General features: G+C 42.5%; 1 non-coding gene across 1 annotated transcript; it reads left to right on the forward strand.

Annotated features, from left to right (window-relative positions):
- The first annotated feature begins 1,705 nt into the window (after positions 1 to 1,705).
- Positions 1,706 to 1,811, forward strand: LOC117795879. Its single transcript, XR_004620027.1, has one exon. It is a non-coding gene; the product is annotated as a U6 spliceosomal RNA (small nuclear RNA).
- Positions 1,812 to 10,988: the final 9,177 nt, after the last annotated feature.

Consider the following 10,988-nt stretch of genomic DNA (forward strand, 5'->3'; position numbering starts at 1 on the left):
CTTTCTCACTGGGCTACCTTCCCATCAGCAAGCCTCTGATATTCTGGGTTGTGCCTTCCGCCCTACGACCCCTAGGCCTGCCTATCTAGATGCTCCCCTCCAGCGATCTAGCTCCCTCTCACCCCTGGGTGTACAGCTCCATATCTCTAATCTGCCAGTGTGTTTTCTGTCTGCCTGCAAAAGCCGAGTGTTTTCTTAGGACTGGCCTCTCTTCAGGGGGTGTGTTTAATCCAGGTCCCTGTTTCTTTAGTGGTGCCCCCAACTTCTGTAGGTAGTGGGCCAAACCTAGCTGCCTTCTAAGGGAAGCCAGGAATGTCTGAAGTTCACATGAAAGTGAGGTCATTTAGATCCAAACAGGCAAAGTTCAGAGCCAGGGAGAAGGATGCCGAGGTAAGCAGAGATAACGTGTACCTCGGAAGACCTAAGGGTGTTTACGACTGCCTGCTTGAATGGATGGCCCAGGCCGAAAGGCTGGATTGCGGCCGCGTGAAGGTCTGCAGATGGGTCCTGCCCCAGAGGAAAGCAGGAATAGTCTGAAAGTGGTTAGGAACATGAATTTTGCTCACTAGGCCTCAATTTCTTTGTCCATAATATCAGACCCGTAAACAAAAGTTATCTTATGGGATTTTTGTGGTGATTAAATGAATAATGAATATATGGCCTTAACCCAGTGTCTGGTAAAAAGTAAGTGTTCACTACATGTTAGACATTTTACTGCTTCTACAAAGTGCCATGATGTTGACAACTAAGTCGTTTCTGGGTGTGACAGATTGGAACTGCTGCTCCTTTCTTCTTGAAATCACATACCCACACAAAATTCTACAAACTCTTGGGAAAATGCGGACTTTTCTTTGAGGTACTTCCACGCAATAGTATAGCTGGGTTGGGCCCTTTGATTGAAGACAGAAGCTATCAATTTGTATCGACTAAAATATTTTAAGTAGCTTTCCTGGCATGAGCAGGGAAAGAGTAACAGGTATCTTTTTCTTCCTCTCCAGGGAAAGGAGAAATTCTGTGGGTTCCTGAGATTCCAACATTGAGCGATAACAGTTATCCTACACACTTCCTAACTTAGCTCAAAAATACCCACACTCTTTCTAACAGGGTCAGGTGCACCTGATCATTTTGAAAAGATAATTTCCTCAGATGAGACGTGAACCACATAAGTAGTCATTATGTTCATCCCCTCCTGCCCCTCCACAGTGTGATTTAATGTATTTTAGGAACTCAAGTTCAAAATGTGAGTTTCCTGGGTAGAGAAAAATAATGTCAGAAAGCACTTAGGAAAATGCACAGTAGACAGATTAAATATATTCCAAGATCTGTCCTTGGCCTTCTTTTCTGTTTTCCTTGACAATGTCATTTAAATTCCAGCTTGTGATGGAGGTCAGGACTGCAGCTGCGGCTCACAGCCTCTGGAGGGCTGGGCTCTCCATCTCTAGAGCCCACTGGAAGATTCACAACAGCATCGTGGGTTGGAGCAGTAGTTCGCAGAGGGAAGTGATCACGTCTGCTCTTCCAGCCAACCCCACCTCTTTTCCTTCTTTCCCTGGGACCCCCTTTTCTTTCAGTGCTACTATTATGCTGCTGCTCATGTAGGCTTGAAACTGCGAACTCAGTGATTCTTATCCTTTTTTGAAGTCTCAGACCCCTCTAAGATTGGATGGAAGTTACCGGCTCTCCCCAGAAAAAGAAAGAAATGGCTGCGCTCGCTTCGGCAGCACGTATAGTAAAACTGGAACGATATGGAGAAGATGAGCATGGCCCTGCGCAAGGATGACATGCCAATTCGTGAAGCGTTCCATATTTGTAATTCTGTGGAACATATAATGGATAAAAAGAGTGTGCTAGGCTCAGAACATCTCCAACAAGGACATCAGAGAACAACACATACAGCAGGGTTCTGGTTATTAAAAGAAACAAACCCAGGAAAAATAAAACAAGACGAAATCAGAGAGGGAGACAAACCATAAGAGACTCTTAGTCATAGGAAACAAACTGAGGGTTGCTGAGGGGAGGGGCGTGGGGGGATGGGGTAACTGGGTGACGGGCATTAAGAAGGGCACGTGATGTGATGAGCACGGGCTATTATGTAAGACGATGAATCACCAAACTCTACCTCTGAAACTAATAATACACTATATGTTAATTAATTGAATTTAAATTAAAAAAAGACCCCCCCAAAGAAATATATGGCTATTCACACAAATAGTTTCTAAAAATTTCAGGGGGGGCTTCAGGCTCCCCTATCAAAGCACTTCTCTCTTACTTCATAACAACACCTGCTCAAAAACCTCCCCACAGTCAGTAAAATATGTCTACATTCCTTAGCCTGGCACACAGAGCGTACCATGATCTGACTGCAGCCCATCTTTCTAAAATAGATGGGTTAATACAGGCACAGAACAGTGCTTGGCCCACGGTGAGCACTCTGGATGTGTAAGCTATTATTATTATTATTGATTATTATTTGTGATTATTCCCCTTTGTTTCAGTCCAACCAATTTCTCACTTGTCCCTCTACCTGTGTGTGTCCTGTTTTGCTCTGTGTATTTATTCTTCCTGCCAGTCATGTACTCCCCATGTCCCTAAGTCCTCCAGCCTCCACAGATCACAGTTCCCTTACCTTGAGCCCCCCTTCTTATAGGAAATTCAATCCCTTCCTCCATATTTCTGAATTCACCCAGAGCTTTTTTACCTTCTCCCAGTTGGGGCTTTTTGCCTCCAGCCCTGAACCCCTGTCCCAGCTTTTGAAGAATGATGTAGCCATACTCCACACTTAGTCACCATAAGCATGGACACAGCCCTTTTTCTCCATGACCCCACTTTGCATATAACCCGGCAGCCACAGCAATCTTTTAAAAATGTAGGACAGCTCATGTCACTTGTCTAATCAAAACCCTTGAATAGCTTCCCATCATACCTAGAAGAAAATCTAAATCCTTCCCTTAGCTAACAAAGCTATAGCTGGGTTTTATACCCAGGGATAGATTTAAGTTTTTTTGTAGGGTCTAAAACTTATATAATATACTTGTCCTGGGTGTAGACTTTTCAAGAAAAAAAAAATCACAATTGAAAATTAAATTGAAAGCACCTGATCAGTATGTGCACTCACTGACATTGCTGAGAAATGTGCATTTTATCATGATCCTAGTGAAAAACACTTGTTTTAGCTACGTGTCACTTGTTTTAGCTACAAATTAATTAATGAAAAAAATATAGTTTAATCATTCTTATATGATAATAAATAAATAACTTATGCTAGATCTATATCATTTTAATCTGGAATTCAATGTGTTAATCCATTTCACATAATGAATTCAAGAAGTCCTTTCTTATTTCTAAAAAAGAAATTGAAATGAGTATGCATTTTGAATCTGAGAAGTAACCACAAAATTTCATGTTTATAAAAGTTTAAATATTACAAATATGAAGTTCAGAAAAATAGAGTATCGTATTTCTATGAATTAACTGCTTAATACAACTATAATACTTTTTCCTACTCTTGTTTTGGCTAGAAATACTTTGTCTCCTTATGTGACAGTAATTTTTAGTATCATTTTAAGTTTAATTTTCCAAGGAGAGGATATAAAGATCAGTCCTCTTTCCTCCAGCATCGTTGTTAAAATTTGTTTTTTATGATCTTTTTTAGGAAGAAGAGTTTCTTTGGTAAAACTTCAGGACTCCTGTCAAATTTGGTCAAACGTTTATCAAGTTTCTATCACAGATGAGCTCTAATATTTCAGGGCATTTTGTGCTTTCTTATTAAAAGTTAATCTTAAGTATTCTTTGATTTGGCCATAACCATTTAACCGGTTTGCTGCTGGAGTCCTTTTTGAGTGGTAAGTTCTGAGTGTTGCATTATTTTCATGACATCAATAGTTTGTGTCAAATCAGCAAGGACTCAAAATGATGATAAGTTCCCATGATTCCCTCATCTTCATTAACTTGATCATCAAACGATCTAGAAGTTTATTACTTTTATTTAAGTTTTGTCTCTTCCTATTAACACTAGTACTTTCCATAGGATTTGAAATTTTTGTTTAATTCACTTCTCCATGTCAGAGTATTTACCACTGTGTTAATCACTTTGTTTCATATTCCACTAATTTTTTTAAAGATTTTTTTATTATTTATTCGACAGAGATAGAGACAGCCAGCGAGAGAGGGAACACAAGCAGGGGGAGAGGGAGAGGAAGAAGCAGGCTCATAGCAGAGGAGCCTGACGTGGGGCTTGATCCCATAACGCCGGGATCACGCCCTGAGCCGAAGGCAGACTCTTAACCGCTGTGCCACCCAGGCACCCCCATATTCCACTAATTTTTAATCTGAATTTTTTCAGCTTAATAAATAAATGTAGAGATTTCAGGAGAACCTGCCCTAACATCCAAATCACGAATCTATAGCTTCTCACTTGTTTATCGAAATGTTGCAAAGCACCATTCCATTGGTTTCATGGTAAACCGACCTCCAATTATACTGCCTGCTCCTCAACCTCTTCCTCACTGATGCTCCAGCCCCTTGGCCATTTGGTCCTTTAAAAAGCTAAACTTGTTTCAGCCTCAAGGCCTTTGCACTAGCTGAGCTGTCTCCCTAGAATGCTCTTTCCTCCTATCACCACTTGCCTGGCTCCTGCTTGTCACTCAAACCTCAGCATAAAATCATGTCCTTGGAGAAACCTTCTCTGGCCCACTTGTGTTAAGTAGCGACTGACACTCTCTATCATATCAACCTACTTTAAAGCTGTATGAAATAATTGTTGCTGTCTAATGATTGATTTATTGTCTGTGTCCCCCCATAGATCGCAAGCCCATGAGAGCAGAAGCCTGATCAGTTTTGTTTACAATAGAGAGTTGTTGAATAATCAATAACTTCCACTGAAGTCTATGGGATAATGGAGGTGTTTGATAGGTACTGCCGATGCTGAAGTTGGTTGGCCCTTCCAGGCATGGGGAATTTAGTTACTGGCCATTTTTCCTGACCCACAACCTGCTGCCCTATTGCTGACTGCTCTTTTCATAGAATCTCATTGCCTCTTTGCTTCTTCTAGTTCTAAGCCCCCCAATAACTCTTGCCCTGGGGCCTCTCAAAAGGAAGTCAATATCATTTTACTCTGGAACAATCTATCTCAAGGGAGACACGAGTTTATTGGATTCTTCAGGGCAATTTAGTTGTCTCTTGACTTCTACTTTTCCTCTTTGCCCTAGACCTTGGTTTTTGCAACCAAAAGGCCCATCAATTGTTTTTACTAAAACAAAGAGGAAATCGTAGCATTTCCTGTGACGTGGAAACTGTCACCATCACTTTTTTTTTTAAATATTTTATTTATTTGACAGATAGAGCACGCATGCACACGAGTGGAGAGGGGCAGAGGGAGAGAGGGAGAGAATCTCAAGCAGATTCCGCACTGGGCACAGAGCCTGATTTGGGGCTCATCCCATGACCACAAGATCATGACTTGAGCTGAAACCAAGAGTCAGAGGCTTAACTGACTAAGCCACCCACCAACACTTTTTTTTTTTTTTCTTTAATACTGGTAGCAATTTTCTCTTTCCATGACACTCTTATTTCTTCATGTCCAATTTTTCCCAACTCTCCAGGCCCAAGTATGAAGGTCACTATAAGGGTTTCCTTTTCCACAAGACCTTTCCTAGCTTTCTCAGTCTGAAATAAATCTTTTCCTGAACTTCTGTGGGTTTTTTTCTGTATTTGTCTTATGATACTGTCTTAGTCCATTCAGGCTGGCTTAAGCAACACAATTTTATTTCTCATGGTTCTGGAGGCTGGGAAGTTCAAGATCAAGCTGCCAAAAGATAATCTGGTGAAGCCACTTCCTGGTTCATAGATAGCCCCTTTCTTGCTGTGTCCTCTAATGGCAGAAGGGGTAGGAGAACTCTTTGGGGAACTAACATATAAGGAACTAATTTTATAGGAACTAATCCCATTCGTGAGGGCTGAATGACCTCCCAAAGACCCACCTTCTGGTATCATCACACTGGGGGTTAGGATTTCAACATATGAATTTTGGGGCAACACAAACACTCAGTCCATAATAGACATTTACTGCTTTCTATGTCGTATTAATTTCTTTTTTTCTTTTTTCTTTTCTTTTTTTTTTTTTTTTAAGGGAGAAGCAGGCTCTCCACTGAGCAGGGAGCCCAATGCTGGACTCGATCCCAAGACCCTGGGGTCATGACCTGAGCCAAAGGCAGACACTTAACCAACTGAGCCACCCAGGCGTTCTGTATTAATTTCTTTATATACACATCATATCTCTATAAAATTTCCAACTCCTTGAAGATAAGATCTGTGTTTGATTTATTTATATCACACAGTGCCTCTCAAACAGTGAGTGTTGCCTTTAGGGTTAATCCTGGTCATATAAGATCTCAAGGACATTCCCAAATAAGGCTATGATCTCCTCAGCCGACAGAGTTTTTACTTACTGGGGAAATGAAATGGCGATGATCTTTGAAAACAGTTTCACTGGTGAGTGGGCCAAGTGATTTAAATCTCCCCATTGTTTACTCAGTGTTAAGAGATGCAACAGCCCATAGAATTGAGGTCAGTTAAAGAGAAGATTTCCTAGTGGACATGTTTTTCACATGACACTAAAATTTGTTAAGAAGGAGCGGTCCCTGGGTGGCTCAGTTGGTTAAGCATCTGTCTTTGGCTCAGTTCATGATCCTGGGGTCCTGAGAGTGAGTCCCACGTTGGGCTCCTTGCTCAGCGGGGAGCCCGCTTCTCTCTCTGCCTGCCATTCCCCCTGCTTGTGCTCTCTCTCTCTCTCTGACAAATAAATAAAATCTTAAAAATGTCTTTAAAAAATTGTTAACAAAGAGACCTCACTTCATTGTCAAATTAGGGCCAGAGGTGGGAACATCATAAAATGGATATAGGATGAGAATTTCATTAAATACTAAAAAAAAAAAAAAAAACACCAACATCAATGTGCTACAAAATAGACTATATGTGTGGATTATTGGAACAGTAATTAGAGAGTAAGAACCCAGTATTTTTTCCTGGGCTCAGACAGGGAAATGCAGAATAAATAATAATAATGAGAAAAAGGAGGAAAAGAAGAAGAAACACTTATTAAGAAATTTGAATGTGCTGGGTACTCTAGGTACATTTTCTCATTAATCCGGTGTGGTAGGTAATATTATTTTCACTACACAGGTCACTATACAGAAGTCACTCAGAGAATAAGTTACAGAGCTGGGATCAAACCCAGTCCTGTCAATTTCCAGAAACCAAGTCCTTTCTGTTTCTGTTTCTTGATTATATGAACATTATGCCTATACAACAATACAAATTTTAAAAGAAAGCAAACACTATCTTGTAAATGGTGGGTATTTTATGGTAAAGACATCTCTGTACTTTTCATGTCTCTGTTTAGAAACTCCTTGCTTGGATCAACTCTAAGATTGGTTAAATACACGTAACTGTAACATGTGCAGTTTTCAGTGAATTTCCCAGATAACCGACTCTGAAATTTGATGGCGTATCTCGTGATTCTCTATCCTCCCCCCAATCCATCCTCATTCCAGAAGTCCTAGAAGTGACTGGGATATAGAACAGAAATGCCTACCATTTAATTACTGTCGTGGATGCTGTGACTTGCTGCCTGCCTCGATTCCCTGCTTCAGGACTGAGGAGAGTCAACTGATAGCTCTCCGATGATCATCTCTCCAAGAATTGCCCTTCCTCAGGTGAAGAAAGCGGCCTTGCCCTGGGGTCATGCCCCTCTTCTTGGTGGCAACCACTTCCGATGACTGGCCAATGATGGGTGGCGGTGGGAGAGAACCCAAGTGTTTGGGTGCTCAGTGTGCAGACTGAGCCTGGGACATGTGGGCTCCGGGTTCCAAAGTAGCTAAAGGTGCTAGGACAGGTCAAACTCCGTCCCCCTGGTGGCCCCACCAGCAATTCCAGGCATTCCAGCCCCCTTGCTTAGCCTTCCTCCGAAGAGACACTGTGCCCAGGAGCGTGGGAGCCAGGTGTGGGGTCCCCAGCAAGGCTGGGAGGGAGGAAGAGGACCTCACTGACTTTAGAGAGTTGGGTGGATACCGGTTAGAATCGTTTGCCTTCATCTCGAGCTGATGAAGCAGCATCTGCAGGAAGAGTTCTTTTATGACGTGTGGCTGTGTGCCAGGAACAGTCCTCCTGAGCCATTAAGATGGAGAACAACACAGTTTTACAGGATGTTTTAGGCTTTGTTTTTTATTGCAGCTTTCTTACTAAGTGCCAGACACTGTGCCAAAAGTTAGGCGTGCACTATCTCATTTGTGCCCTATCTCACCGAATCTTTACAAGAGCCCTTTGACACCAGGCTGGTATGAACTGATTAGAAAACTGAATTCAGAGAGATTAAGGAATTGCCCCTGGAATTCACCATAATAAAGAACATCTAGCAAGTGGAAGGCAGGTCTATCAGGAGGAATTTCAGAGTCTTGACTGCTGCTCTCCGCTGACTTCCCATGACGTTGTAGCCCACCAGAATGACTATTCAAAGAGCTCGTGTGACAAGCTTAAAAAGATCCAGCTACAATCTTCCTATCAGCAGCAGTGCCTTGCTTAGTGTTTCTTACATAGAATCGAAATGGAATTAAAAGGTGCTAACAGGGGCGCCTGGGTGGCATAGCGGTTAAGCGTCTGCCTTTGGCTCGGGGCGTGATCCCGGTGTTGTGGGATCAAGCCCCACATCAGGCTCCCCTGTTAGAAGCCTGCTTCTTCCTCTCCCACTCCCCCTGCTTGTGTTCCCTCTCTCGCTGGCTGACTCTGTCTCTGTCAAATAAATAAATAAAAACTCTTTAAAAAAAAAAGGTGCTAACATCTCTTTAACAATAGATGTCAATGCGATAGACCACAAAAAGGCAGAGTTGACTTTTTATTCACACTGTGGAAAAGGACTGAAGTCCCATTCTCATTCATCAGGGTCTAGTTCCTGTAATAAAGCAGAACTCGCAAAACAGGATCTCAAGGTGATGTGTTTTTCTCTAAATAAAAGTACAAATGAATCAAATGTTGTCATTGCTGTCTGAGACAAGTGGTTAGGTGGGCACATGCACCTGCGGGAACAGCCTCCTTCTGAGCAGTTCCCTTCCGCTGCCTGCTGCCCGCTTTGGCTCCCCACCGAGTCCCCAGCTGCTGACACGCTTCCTGGCACACAGGAGACTCTGGATAAATCTGTGCTGAAGGTCAGTGTGCTGTTCTGAGCAGAGTCTCCAGGTACCGGGTTTGGGAAAGAGAACACCCCCCTGAGCACTGGTACTATGCTAAATGCTGGGGGTACAAAGGTGGATTCGATACAGCCACAAAATGTGCAGGGCCCGGTGCACATTTCTGAATTTCATTCAGAAATTAAGAATTTCAAGACAGTGATAGCAGAGTGTTAAACCAAATGTGGGGCTCTTCCAAGTAGGGGGTCTTGTGTGACTGCGTAGTTTCCATCTGCAGGAAACTGGCCCTCCTAGGGGTGCCTGGGTGGCTCAGTTGTTTAAATGTCTGCCTTCGGCTCTGGTCATGATTCCAGGGTCCTGGGATCGAGTCCCACAGCAAGTCTGCATTGGGCTCTTTGCTCATCGGGGAGCCTGCTTCTCCCTCTGCCACTCCCTCTGCTTGTGCTCTCTCTCTCTCTCTCCCCCCACCCCGCCCCCACCCTGCTCTTGATCTCTCTCTCTCTCTCAAATAAATAAATAAAATCTTAAACTGTACCATTCAATAGTTTTTAGTATACTGACAGTGATGCGTAACCATTACCACAATCAATTCTGGAACATTTTCATCCCTCCAAAAAGAAACCCCATTCCCAGGAGCAGTCACTCCCCATTTTCCTCCACTCCCCCCAGCCCAAGGTCATTGCTAATTTTGTTTCTGTCTCTATAGATCTGCCTATTCCTAAGAGTGGAATTGTTGGTTGTACAGTGACGCTGTGTTACTGAATTTTTTAAATAACAGCTTTATTGAGATATAATTCATATACCATAAAATTTGCCCTCTTAAAATGTACAATTTAGTGGCTTTTTAGTATATGCACAGATCTGTACAACTGCTACTAATTCTAGAACATTTTCATCACCCCAAAAAGCAATCTCATACCCCTTAGCCGTCATACCCTACTTCCCCCTCCCTCCAGGCCCTGGCAGCCACTAATCTGCTGTCTCCATGGATTTGCCTATCCTGGAAATTTCATATAAATGGAATCATCATACAATATATGAAGTTTGTGTCTGGCTTTTCTCACTTCGCATAGTATTTTCAAGGTTCATCCATTCTGTAGCACATATATAATCTCCTTCTTATAGATGAGGAAACCAAGACTCTGAGAAGCTCAATGATTTGCTCGAGGTCACACAAGTGTTAAGCAGCAATATCAGGGTGACCAACCATGTCAGTTTGCCCAGGACTGTCCCAATTTCAGCACTGAATGTCCCATTCTTGGGAAATCCCTTGGTCAAACCAGGACAGGTGATCACCCTAGGTGGGATTCAGCCTAGTCTGCCTGCAATACAACTCAAATGGCTTCGTGGGATAAAGAGGGACAGGATTCTTCAAGTGAAACCAAACCAGTATATCCTAGAATAGTGTAGAGAATTTGGACATCATCTCAATATCCCTTAAATCAATCTTCGCACTCCTTTCATTTATGTATCTAAGTCTCCACTTTAATATTCCCCAACTTCTCCCCAACCCCTCCTCTACTATTTTTTTCCATAGTACTGCACAATTTACTTACTTACTATGTTTATTATTTCTGTCTGCACCCGCCTCCCCACCCCCCACCTCTCTGAATAGAAGCTCTACAGGACAGGAGATTGCTGTTTTGTTCATTTAAGTATCCCAGTTGCCTAAAATAGTGTCTGACTTGTACCAGCGCTAAAAATTTTTTTTTTTACTGATAATCCTTATGTGACACCTAGACCTTGCACCAGGATGTCTAGTTAGCATATCTTAGTATCTACCAGAAGGTGACTGTGACAATTGGTCAT

This window comes from Ailuropoda melanoleuca, chromosome 13, assembly GCF_002007445.2.
Source record: "Ailuropoda melanoleuca isolate Jingjing chromosome 13, ASM200744v2, whole genome shotgun sequence".
NCBI classification, from domain to species: domain Eukaryota; kingdom Metazoa; phylum Chordata; class Mammalia; order Carnivora; family Ursidae; genus Ailuropoda; species Ailuropoda melanoleuca.